A 13,974-nucleotide genomic window follows, 5' to 3' on the forward strand; every position below is an offset into this window, starting at 1 on the left:
TCACGAGTGCAGAAGCACGTATTTGGCCAATAAGGGATAAGGCAAGGTTCCCGCAGACACCCCCACCCTACTTCCTCCCGGCGCAGTCTTAGGCTGCCACATTAATACGCCCTTGTGGACCCATAATGGCGCCGCTTGTAATGTCACTTAAGGTGGCGTTAGTTTTTANTTGGGCAGTTCCATTTATTATCACACAAGCACTTGCTTTTATAGGCAGATAGGGAGGGGAGTTTTTAACATAATCCAATCAGCTTAAAGGTCAAGGGCATGCATCCTTGTCTCAATACCTAGCTATTGCAACCACGCAGTGTTCACGAGCGCAGAAGCACATATTTGGCCAATAAGGGCTAAGGCAAGGTTCCCGCAGACACTCCCACCCTACTTCCTCCCGGCGCAGTCTTAGGCTGCCACATTAATATGCCCTTGTGGACCCATAATGGCGCCGCTTGTAATGTCACTTAAGGTGGCGTTAGTTTTTAAGGCCCGACATATAGCCACATAGAGAGTTCCCTAAAATCAGTTGACAGAGGAAAAGAAGACTTTGGCCTAGTTTACAGATGGTTCTGCATGATACGCAGCACCCAAAAGTAGACAGCTGCAATACTACAGCCTGTGGGACAACCCTGAAAAACAGTGGTGACAAGAAATCCTCTTTGTGGGCGGAACTGTGAGCAGTACATTTATTCACTTTGCTCAGAAGGAGAAATGGCCTGAGGTGTGATTATGTACCAGTTCATGAACTGTAGCCAGTAGTTTGACTGGATGGGCAGGGATTTGAAAGGAACATGATTGGAAAATTGAAAACAAAGAAATTTGGGGAAGAGGTACATGGATAGATCTCTCTGAATGGACTTTACCTGCTTTTCTGGGGAAGAGGTTAGTGTGTTTTGGGTGGTATGCAGGATAGTTGCATCACGTTAGGGGGAATCATGACCATGTTATTGTCTTTTTTTGGAGATTAAATATCATTTAAGAAGATGTGTATGGAAGCCAAATTTGCAAGGAATGAACTTGTGATGGTTCATTTTATGTGTCAACTTGATGGGAATCTTCAAATAGCTGGTAAAACATTACTTCTAAGTGTGCTGTGTGGATGTTTCTGGAAGAGATTAGCATTTGAATTGGTACTGAATAGAATAAAAAGGAGGAAGAAGACCTGGCCCATTAGCTCACTTGGGAGAGTGTGGTACTGATAACACCAGGGCCAAGGGTTCAGATCCCAAACTGGCCAGCCACCAAAAAAACAAAAGAAGAAGAGGTGGAATTTACTACTTGAGCTGAGATATTGATCTTCTATCCTCAGCACTCCTGGTTCTCAGATATTAAGACCCAGATTGGAATCTACACTATCATATAAGTTCTTTGACTCTCAGGCCTTCAAACTACATGAATGGCTTTCCTGGATCTCCAGTTTGCAGATGGCAGATCATGGGGCTTCTCAGCCTTTCTCACACACACACACACACACACACACACACACACACACCCCTTCTATTGGTCTGTTTCTCTGGAGAAACTTGACTAATATGGCTCACAAAAGGGGGCTTGTCATATTCACATAGTGAGTAGGGAGAAAATGCTAAAGTTGTATGTATCTCTTTACTGCTTCTGTTTGTGAGAAAGTAACTGGGACTGGACCTGCCTGCCTGCTGTAAAAAACTAAAAACTGGACAAAAATATATGAAACTGTTTTCAGACGTTGTACAAAAGCCCTACAGAGCTGTGGTCCTTCAGTATGTCTGTCCTGCCTTTCTGTCTGGAGGCACTTTCCTGACTAGTGTGCAGGGCAGGGATTCCACAGGCACTGGCTTAGTCAGGGAGACTGAGGTTGGAGTTAGTGGAGGTTCAGGCAGCTGGAATCTGTGAAGCAGAGAAAAAAGTGGAGGTGAGAGGCACAGAGAAAGAGCTGCAGTGACTCCTAGGGTCCTGGAGTCTGTGGCTGAACACTAATCTGGGCACACACCAGCTGAACCTCCGCTGGGCAGGGCAAATGATGACAGGAGGTGTAAAGGGAACAATCCCCAGGGCTCCCACAGTGCACGGAGAAGCTGGAGCACAAAACAGCAGGGATGGAGGGCCAGGCCTCAGGAGAAGGCACTGAGGTTCAGAACAAACTGAACCTCAGGGAAGCACTGGGCTCATAAAAAATAACAAGGACAATCAAATAGAGTCACCTTCCTTTGTGGCCAGCCAACAGAATCTAAATATTTCTGTTGTGATTTTTCCCCCCTGAACTCTGAATTATTTAGACTTGCTTTAGTTTCCAAATATATGGGTTTGGAAAATATATTTTCATTATTGATTTCCAGTTTTTAGAATTTTGAGGCATTTTTTGAGGGCCTAGTACATGGCTAATTTCTGTAATTATACCAACTCTGCTTTAAAAAAAAAGTGTTATACTGTTTTAGGAGTACTTAGTGTCTTTAGAACAATCCATTAGATTAAACTTGTTGTTTAGGCCGTTCAAATTTATGTCCTTACTAATTTCAGTTCTTGCTGTAAAATAAACCGTTATGATTGTACATTTGCTTTCTCATTGTTTTGACAATTTTTGCTCTGTTTATAAGAGACAAGATTGCAAGGAATGCAGGTAATGATTGTCATATTTTTTTGACGAAACATTTCTTTTGTCATATCGTGTTAAATTCTATTAATTCTGATATTATCAACACATTCATTTCCTTTTGTTTAGTATTTGCCTAGTATATCTTATTTGATCCCTTTCCTTCCAAACATTCTATGGATTGATTTATGTTTTATGCATATTATACCAATTTACAATTGGATATGTATTTCTTTTTCATATTTCTGAGTCTGTGCTTTTATCAGTTATTTATTTATTTTATTTACTTATTTTTTCAAAACTTTGTGCTATCCATGGTTTTTATTCACTTCCTTTTCTCCTGCCTGTTATTAGAATTAAGGAATTACCTATATTCTATTTATTTTCCTGTACTAGACAACTTTTCCTTCATTGCAAGTTATACATTACCATTTTATTCTCTTAGTATTTACCTTCAAATTTTAATATACATCAAGCAAAGTCTAAAGTTAATCAACATTTCTGGTCTCCTTTAAAATAATCATTGCAAACTCTTGTTCTGATATTGTTTCAGAGTTTGGTTGATCCACCTTGTTTCTAACACATCCCTACTCTACTCCCCAAATTAGACAACTTCCTTACCATTACCCAGATTTCCAGTGGTGTTTCCTGCTTCTTGTTCCTAGACTGGGGGTCTTTTGTGGCTCCTGAGTGTGTAGGAAACTCAGCTCCACCTTGAAGCCTCACACAGCTGATGACTCTTCTGTTCTTTTGTTGGTATAAAAAGCCTGAGTCCAAGATTCATTTTATTTAACAGGTTTTTTTTGCTCATAAATGAGAATCCAGATAAAAGCATACTTTTTAAAATATTCTCTTAAGCATCTTTTAATTTATTAGCCTCACTTATCCCTGCCCCCCCTCCTTTTTTTTTTAATATTTATTCAAGAAACAAGGTAGTTTTCCTGATGAGTTTCTCACAGTATGGAATTTCCTAGTGGCATCATGTCATGTTTACCTGTTTAAGGGTCCATAATTTTCCTACCAACTGGGAGTTAAATCTGGGGCTTGATCAGACTCCATGAGAACCGTTTCTGATGTCCCTGGGTCACTCAGTCTCAGTTCCTGTTGATTTGGTTTGAATTTCCGCTGCATTCCTGCCATCGGGGCATTTTCTTTTATGCTTTCATCATCATCTAGGTATCTACTAAATTATAAAATTAGTAAAGCTTTTTATTTGTCAGAAGATGGGTAGTTTTGTCTCTGCATCAGTTAAGTCTGGATTTCTTTTTTATACCTGTAATTTTTTAAAATTGCTGGTATGTAGCAAAAATTGATGTCTTATTGTTTTTTATAAAGAACCTTCTGGGCATTTCAAAATCTGCAGAGTTCTTTCATGAGCTCACCAAAATTTTCTGAAATTATGTCTTTGAATTTTTGCCTTTGTTACTTGTTTGGGTTTCTTCCTTAAGCAGTAATATAAATTTGAAGCTGTATTGCTATTTCTAGTCCTCTATCACCTTGTCTCTTATTTTTATTTTTTATTTTTTTTTGGTCCTTTGTTATTTTATCCTTCTTTTTGAAGGACAATCTTAAGTTTATCCTGACAATTAGATTTTATGCTGTGTCCACTGTACTTTACATTGTAATTTTACAATGTGTTTTAATTTATTTCTATCTTTGCTTAGCTTGCTGATATCGTTTCTATTTTATTCTCTTTTCTTTCCTCTTTCTTCTTTATGTATGAGTTCCTACTCCCATTTTATGAAGGCTATATCTTTTTGTAACCTGTTGAGCTGTCAAACAGTTTTGTGGGTTTTTTTTTTTCTGATAGCCGTAATCACTTTCAGAAGTCCTCTTCTTCCTGTGTGTCTTGCCATTTTTTGTCCTGTAGAGTTATTTTCAACCCCTTGTCTTTTATTTTAGTGTGTGTGTGTTTTGATTTTTCCCTTTTCACTCATAGTGAAGATAGCTATTAGCTATACAGATATGATCTTTACCAATAAGAAATTGATTAGCTAGGTTTTCAGTTCTTTTATTCCCTGTCTATTGGGAGTTCATTAAATCCAATTCTCTGATCTATAGTTAGGAAGCAGATTCTAGGTCACCACCCTTTCATCCAACATGACTCTGCTGCATTGAGGGGGGACAATGGAACTCATAACCGCAACAGAACTCCACCTTTTTGAAGGACATTGAGGTTCAGAGGAGCACAAAGTAATCTGAATAAGGTCACCTGGATAGAAAAGAACTTATTGAGATTTAAATCCAAGTGTGTCTCGGTTTGTTTTCTGTTGCTTATAATAGAATACCCAAAACTGGGTAATTTATAAGGAAATGAAATTTATTTCTTACAGTTACAGAGGCTTAAAAGTCCAAGGGCAAGGGGCCACATCTGGTGAGGACCCTTAGCAAGGACTCTGCAGAATTCCTGAGAGGCACAGGGAATCACATAGCAAGAGGGCAAGAGTGTGTCTGCATGCTCTCCTCCTCTCCTTACAAAGCCTACAGTCAACTACCAGGGCAACCCATTAATCCATTAACCCACTAGTCCATGAATGGATTAATCCATTGATGAGGACGTGGACCTCATGATCCAATCACCTCCTAAAGGCCCCACCTTTCAAACTTCATAGTCAAATTACCCTTTCAATACTATGACAGTAGGGGTTAAGTTTCAATGTGAGCTTTGGAGAAAACAAACATTCAAGCCATATCAAGGCCCCACATTGTACTATGGAACTGTAATGTTGTGACTGTTTACCACCAATCTACCAAAACCTCAACCTAATGAATTATTCCATAAATAATATTTGGTTTTAAGATACTTATTGATCTGAACTGAAGGATTCTTTAAAAGCTTGGGTGCTTCTTGGAGGATAGCCTGAAGAGGAAGAACAGACAAGAAGTTTGAGAAAGGAAGCAAAATATTTGGTCTTTGTTAAGCCCAGCTTCAGAGAATAAAGAAAGCAGAGACTTGAGCTGCGAGAGGCTGGCATGGGAAAGAACTAGAGCTAGAATGCAGTATCATCAGGTGGAACCAAACACTTGCTGCATGCCTTGCAAAAAAGCAAAAAAGGCAATTTTACATTTTTACAAACCCTGACATATGATTCTGCCTAAAGCAGTGTGGAGTTGGGTAAGTCATGAATATCTGCAAGTCTCAGTTTCCTCACTCATCATGTGGGAATTATAGACCTGGCCACTATGATCACCTCTGAAAGTTGTAGGAGAAAGAAGGCAATGAACACAGAGTAGTTGCAGGCAGAATTATAGCCCCTCAAAGATGTCCATGTCCAAATCCCTGGAACCTGTGACTATGTTGCCTCACATGATAAAGGGGATGTTGAAGATGTAATTAAGGTAAGGATTTTGGGATCGGGAGTTATCCAGATGGGACCAATGCAGTCACAGAAGTCCTTATAAGAGAAAGAGAGAGGCAGAAGGGTCAGAGTTAGAGGCAAGTGTTGTATAGAAAGCTTTGAAGATGGAGAAAGGGGCCTATATTGGATTGAATTGTCTCCCCTGCAAAGTTTAATGTATTAGAAACTTAACCCCCACTGTGACAGTGTTAAGAGAGTGAGAAATCCTACTATGGAAATTGGAAGGTGGGGCCTTGAGAGGTGGTTGGATTGTGAGGACCATGCCCTAGTAAATGGATTAATCAGTTGATGGTTTAATGGTGTCCCTGGGCATGATTCTGAGGGCTTTAAAAGGAAGAGGAGTGAGAAGCTAGCTCTCTCTCTGCTCCACCTTTCTCACCATGTGACACCTGTATTGCTGTAGAGTCATTTCACCAGACATATTCCCTGGACTTTGGACACTCAACCTCTGAAACTGTAAGCAATAATTTTTGTTTTCTTACAGATTACCCAGTTTCTGGTATTTTGTTATAAGCAACAGAAGCAAACTAATATAGGGCCACAAGCCAAGCAATGCAGGTGGCCTCTAGAATCTAGAGAAGGCACAGAACAGTTCTGCCCTGCCATCTCCAGAAGGAACACAGCCCTGCATATATTTTGATTTTAGACCACTCAGGCCCATTTTTGTGCTTCTGACCTACAGAACTGTAAGGTAATAAATGTGTGTCATTTTAAGCCACCAAGTTTGTGGTAAATTGTTACAACAGCAATAGAAATAGGAATTGGCCCGAGTTAATGGAGATGCAAAAGTAAGTCACTCGGTGGAAACTTTGGTGCATGCTGCCCGTTTGTTTTTTGGGAGGGGCTCCAGGAACACAATAATTTGTATGGCTGCCTTAAAGCCCACTTCTGTCAGCAGCCAGGCAGCTGTCAGTGATTTCTTTCAGTTACTTGTTGGCTGGAAGACACGACAAGACTCAAGGCAGTTTCACTGAAAGTGAAAGTCACCCGCAGTATCACCCCTGCTTTGATACACACAGGCCTGTTAGAACTCACCTCCGGTAAATTTTCCATGCTGAGTCAGCATTAGCTGCCAAACACCCAGAGCCAGTCACAATAAATGGTTCCATGAAATTACGGTCTCTGAAATGCATGGCATGCATTTATATTCATAGGAACATGTTTGGAATTGTTACTAACAGGAATATACTTCCAAAGTTTAGTTAATTCTTTCAGATCAGTGAAAAATAACTACTTTTTTTCTTTCTTAAACAAAGTAGAAGGTAGAAAAACTTGCTTTGCTGTTAGTTCTAGATTCCCAGAGTGGTTTTGCTAGCATGAGGAGATTGAAAACCCAGATTCCCAAGCTTCCTAAAGACTTTAGACCACATTTCTAGCTGACGCAGAAATAGAAATACAGTCTGTGATTCTAGGGGTGAAGGGGGGTGAAAATTACAGAGTTAGATATTGGGATGGTTCAACTGAAGGGATTTCGGATACACAATTATAAGCACAAATGTGTTGGATGTTCGAGACATCATATACTAAATTCCTTCCTTCTTTCTACTTGAGTTATGAAATACTGAACTGTTGTGAGTCACTTCCTCATCAGCTACTACCCTAAGGGACCCAAAAAGTCAAATGTGAGTAACAGAGAAAAGAGCCAGAGAGCAGCTTCTCACACTTAGGGAGGAAAGCAAAACCCTGCGTCATCTTTTCAAAAGAAACGTGTGGTGACTCACAGGAGCTTGATTTCTATAGAAATACCAACTTTGGCAATTTCCCTTTGACCTTACGCTGCTGAGCAGTCAGATAAAAAATGACATCAGATCACAATGACAATCTCCTTAATCAAGAGAGGAAAAACGACACCAGTTATTATTTTCTTTATGTGAATAAATACAAGTGACTAAATATTGTTTCTAGAGCTGCATATAGTGTGTTCATGGCAACAGTTTTAAGGAAAGAGCAGCTAAGTATTTAATCATCATTTATAATAAATACTACATCACTTTCTGAAAGTGCCACCAAAACTTGCTACAAACAGAATTTTGCATGGGAGAGACTGAAATTCTGAATCTTACTTACACAAAGTAGTCATAACTTTATTCATGAGACATCATAATACTTCATCTAGTAGAAATTTTTCAAGACAGGAATATTTAATGTACTGAATCAACTAAGAAGAGTAAATACAAAAATNTTTTTTTTTTTCTGATAGCCGTAATCACTTTCAGAAGTCCTCTTCTTCCTGTGTGTCTTGCCATTTTTTGTCCTGTAGAGTTATTTTCAACCCCTTGTCTTTTATTTTAGTGTGTGTGTGTTTTGATTTTTCCCTTTTCACTCATAGTGAAGATAGCTATTAGCTATACAGATATGATCTTTACCAATAAGAAATTGATTAGCTAGGTTTTCAGTTCTTTTATTCCCTGTCTATTGGGAGTTCATTAAATCCAATTCTCTGATCTATAGTTAGGAAGCAGATTCTAGGTCACCACCCTTTCATCCAACATGACTCTGCTGCATTGAGGGGGGACAATGGAACTCATAACCGCAACAGAACTCCACCTTTTTGAAGGACATTGAGGTTCAGAGGAGCACAAAGTAATCTGAATAAGGTCACCTGGATAGAAAAGAACTTATTGAGATTTAAATCCAAGTGTGTCTCGGTTTGTTTTCTGTTGCTTATAATAGAATACCCAAAACTGGGTAATTTATAAGGAAATGAAATTTATTTCTTACAGTTACAGAGGCTTAAAAGTCCAAGGGCAAGGGGCCACATCTGGTGAGGACCCTTAGCAAGGACTCTGCAGAATTCCTGAGAGGCACAGGGAATCACATAGCAAGAGGGCAAGAGTGTGTCTGCATGCTCTCCTCCTCTCCTTACAAAGCCTACAGTCAACTACCAGGGCAACCCATTAATCCATTAACCCACTAGTCCATGAATGGATTAATCCATTGATGAGGACGTGGCCCTCATGATCCAATCACCTCCTAAAGGCCCCACCTTTCAAACTTCATAGTCAGATTACCCTTTCAATACTATGACAATAGGGGTTAAGTTTCAACGTGAGCTTTGGAGGAAACAAACATTCAAGCCATATCAAGGCCCCACATTGTACTATGGAACTGTAATGTTGTGACTACCTCATGATCCAATCACCTCCTAAAGGCCCCACCTTTCAAACTTCATAGTCAAATTACCCTTTCAATACTATGACAGTAGGGGTTAAGTTTCAATGTGAGCTTTGGAGAAAACAAACATTCAAGCCATATCAAGGCCCCACATTGTACTATGGAACTGTAATGTTGTGACTGTTTACCACCAATCTACCAAAACCTCAACCTAATGAATTATTCCATAAATAATATTTGGTTTTAAGATACTTATTGATCTGAACTGAAGGATTCTTTAAAAGCTTGGGTGCTTCTTGGAGGATAGCCTGAAGAGGAAGAACAGACAAGAAGTTTGAGAAAGGAAGCAAAATATTTGGTCTTTGTTAAGCCCAGCTTCAGAGAATAAAGAAAGCAGAGACTTGAGCTGCGAGAGGCTGGCATGGGAAAGAACTAGAGCTAGAATGCAGTATCATCAGGTGGAACCAAACACTTGCTGCATGCCTTGCAAAAAAGCAAAAAAGGCAATTTTACATTTTTACAAACCCTGACATATGATTCTGCCTAAAGCAGTGTGGAGTTGGGTAAGTCATGAATATCTGCAAGTCTCAGTTTCCTCACTCATCATGTGGGAATTATAGACCTGGCCACTATGATCACCTCTGAAAGTTGTAGGAGAAAGAAGGCAATGAACACAGAGTAGTTGCAGGCAGAATTATAGCCCCTCAAAGATGTCCATGTCCAAATCCCTGGAACCTGTGACTATGTTGCCTCACATGATAAAGGGGATGTTGAAGATGTAATTAAGGTAAGGATTTTGGGATCGGGAGTTATCCAGATGGGACCAATGCAGTCACAGAAGTCCTTATAAGAGAAAGAGAGAGGCAGAAGGGTCAGAGTTAGAGGCAAGTGTTGTATAGAAAGCTTTGAAGATGGAGAAAGGGGCCTATATTGGATTGAATTGTCTCCCCTGCAAAGTTTAATGTATTAGAAACTTAACCCCCACTGTGACAGTGTTAAGAGAGTGAGAAATCCTACTATGGAAATTGGAAGGTGGGGCCTTGAGAGGTGGTTGGATTGTGAGGACCATGCCCTAGTAAATGGATTAATCAGTTGATGGTTTAATGGTGTCCCTGGGCATGATTCTGAGGGCTTTAAAAGGAAGAGGAGTGAGAAGCTAGCTCTCTCTCTGCTCCACCTTTCTCACCATGTGACACCTGTATTGCTGTAGAGTCATTTCACCAGACATATTCCCTGGACTTTGGACACTCAACCTCTGAAACTGTAAGCAATAATTTTTGTTTTCTTACAGATTACCCAGTTTCTGGTATTTTGTTATAAGCAACAGAAGCAAACTAATATAGGGCCACAAGCCAAGCAATGCAGGTGGCCTCTAGAATCTAGAGAAGGCACAGAACAGTTCTGCCCTGCCATCTCCAGAAGGAACACAGCCCTGCATATATTTTGATTTTAGACCACTCAGGCCCATTTTTGTGCTTCTGACCTACAGAACTGTAAGGTAATAAATGTGTGTCATTTTAAGCCACCAAGTTTGTGGTAAATTGTTACAACAGCAATAGAAATAGGAATTGGCCTGAGTTAATGGAGATGCAAAAGTAAGTCACTCGGTGGAAACTTTGGTGCATGCTGCCCGTTTGTTTTTTGGGAGGGGCTCCAGGAACACAATAATTTGTATGGCTGCCTTAAAGCCCACTTCTGTCAGCAGCCAGGCAGCTGTCAGTGATTTCTTTCAGTTACTTGTTGGCTGGAAGACACGACAAGACTCAAGGCAGTTTCACTGAAAGTGAAAGTCACCCGCAGTATCACCCCTGCTTTGATACACACAGGCCTGTTAGAACTCACCTCCGGTAAATTTTCCATGCTGAGTCAGCATTAGCTGCCAAACACCCAGAGCCAGTCACAATAAATGGTTCCATGAAATTACGGTCTCTGAAATGCATGGCATGCATTTATATTCATAGGAACATGTTTGGAATTGTTACTAACAGGAATATACTTCCAAAGTTTAGTTAATTCTTTCAGATCAGTGAAAAATAACTACTTTTTTTCTTTCTTAAACAAAGTAGAAGGTAGAAAAACTTGCTTTGCTGTTAGTTCTAGATTCCCAGAGTGGTTTTGCTAGCATGAGGAGATTGAAAACCCAGATTCCCAAGCTTCCTAAAGACTTTAGACCACATTTCTAGCTGACGCAGAAATAGAAATACAGTCTGTGATTCTAGGGGTGAAGGGGGGTGAAAATTACAGAGTTAGATATTGGGATGGTTCAACTGAAGGGATTTCGGATACACAATTATAAGCACAAATGTGTTGGATGTTCGAGACATCGTATACTAAATTCCTTCCTTCTTTCTACTTGAGTTATGAAATACTGAACTGTTGTGAGTCACTTCCTCATCAGCTACTACCCTAAGGGACCCAAAAAGTCAAATGTGAGTAACAGAGAAAAGAGCCAGAGAGCAGCTTCTCACACTTAGGGAGGAAAGCAAAACCCTGCGTCATCTTTTCAAAAGAAACGTGTGGTGACTCACAGGAGCTTGATTTCTATAGAAATACCAACTTTGGCAATTTCCCTTTGACCTTACGCTGCTGAGCAGTCAGATAAAAAATGACATCAGATCACAATGACAATCTCCTTAATCAAGAGAGGAAAAACGACACCAGTTATTATTTTCTTTATGTGAATAAATACAAGTGACTAAATATTGTTTCTAGAGCTGCATATAGTGTGTTCATGGCAACAGTTTTAAGGAAAGAGCAGCTAAGTATTTAATCATCATTTATAATAAATACTACATCACTTTCTGAAAGTGCCACCAAAACTTGCTACAAACAGAATTTTGCATGGGAGAGACTGAAATTCTGAATCTTACTTACACAAAGTAGTCATAACTTTATTCATGAGACATCATAATACTTCATATAGTAAAAATTTTTCAAGACAGGAATATTTAATGTACTGAATCAACTAAGAAGAGTAAATACAAAAATAAATTCTGAATCTTACTTACACAAAGTAGTCATAACTTTATTCATGAGACATCATAATACTTCATCTAGTAGAAATTTTTCAAGACAGGAATATTTAATGTACTGAATCAACTAAGAAGAGTAAATACAAAAATTAACTCCCGGTGCATCCTTTGTTCCAGGCCTTTATATATTGTACTACAAATGCTCCTATTGAATCGCTTCTTAAAAAATTTCTTGCATAATGGCATTTTAGACATTACTGTAATGTCAACAAACAAGGCAGATTAATGCTTCCAGTCCTGAGCTGTCTTGCACTCTGCTTATTAGAATTGTAGTCAAATATTCATTAGAATGAATGACATCTGATTCCATAAGGCAGTCACAACAGAGGCACCTTCTTGCTGTGGTGTCACACTGCAGATGACAACGTAGGCCATTATGAATGACACTCCACAATTCGTTACTTCCTGCCTCAAATTGTAGTTAATCTTTCATCCAAACTGTACACATGTGCAGCTTTAAGTGGCCTATCACAGTGAGTACCCAGTAATGCTGAAAGCACATGGAGACTGACAGAAGGTAAATTGCTTGTCAGGAGGTCTGTATTTCAATTCACAGCATATTCCAAACACGTCGTGGTGAAAGCACGCCACAACAGCTGCTTTCATTGCTAACTATTTTTGATGTAAATGTCAATAAAGCTCCAGGCCCTTTCATATTTTTGGCCAAGAATGTCCATCTTTCCCTATGCAGGCTGGCAGGTGGAGTTCCATTTATCTACTTTTAGGAACATGTCCTGTAATAATGATTGTCTCTGGAGACCGTTTAGAGTGATTGAGAGCAGTGATTGGGACAATAGGCTACTGAATTTCATTGCTGAAGTGGGTTGACAGGTGACTGCTTTTATAACCTCTCATCTGGTGGAGAAGGAAATAAAACACACGCTTCCATCCAATCCACAGGCAATCACCTCCAGGTTGAAGATCTATACCTATAGTTTACTCCGTTTATCAAAAAAAATTGAGCCATGATTATTAAAAAACCTTAAATTCCCTAGCAGATCTAGGAATTTAAGGTTTTTAAAGAGATAGTGACATTTATTTTCTATAGGATTACAGATACGAGAATTAAGCAAATAATTTTGAATAAAATGTGTATGCCTTTGAGGACCTTCCTCTTTCTTGCAAATTTCCCTTTTGGGATACCAGCTGTTCACACTATATAACAAACTCTGTCTTTTAACTAATGCTCTGAGGAAGATGACTGAAGCTTGACCTTTAGCAGCCAAAAGCTCGCAGGTATATTAAAAATCAATTCAAAGATGCTGCTTTTGAGCACATTTGCATTCAAATATGTCAGCATGTTACAGCAGTGATGAAGTTTCGTTTTTTTCAGCATAGAAGAAAACCTCATACTCTTTTGTTTACAACATTTATTGAGCATCTGCTATAGGCAAGATATTATACTATACTCTAGGGTTAGGGATACAAACTAGAATTAGACAAACACCCATAAAGAGGCAGCCTTGTGGTAAGAATAACATAGAGTGAGAAAAGTTATACTAAACCTTGCATTTAAATTTTATATCCTTCTTTTTAGTCTATTTTTGTGTTATAATGTGCACGATATAGTATAAAAAACAAAATTTATAATAAATATTAGGAGTACATGCTCTGTTTTTCCTACTAATAAGAGTATGTAATTTAGAAGTTTGGGTACAATTGCTCTCAGGAAAGGAAGATGGGCTTTGGAGGCAAACTGATCTATTTTCAACCCAATCTCTACCAATTATTAGCCTTCTAGCCTTGGGAGGGTTAATTTTTTTTAACTTTATTATCCTCAGTCTCTTCATATGTTAACCAATAACAGTTAACATGTATTGAGCATTTACTAGGCATCAGATACCCAATTTGCATTATTTAATTTAATCCTTACAAAAAGCCCTTGGAGTTGGGTGCTTTTATTATT

This window comes from Galeopterus variegatus, unplaced genomic scaffold (genome assembly GCF_000696425.1).
Source record: "Galeopterus variegatus unplaced genomic scaffold, G_variegatus-3.0.2 Scaffold12290, whole genome shotgun sequence".
Lineage (NCBI taxonomy): Eukaryota > Metazoa > Chordata > Mammalia > Dermoptera > Cynocephalidae > Galeopterus > Galeopterus variegatus.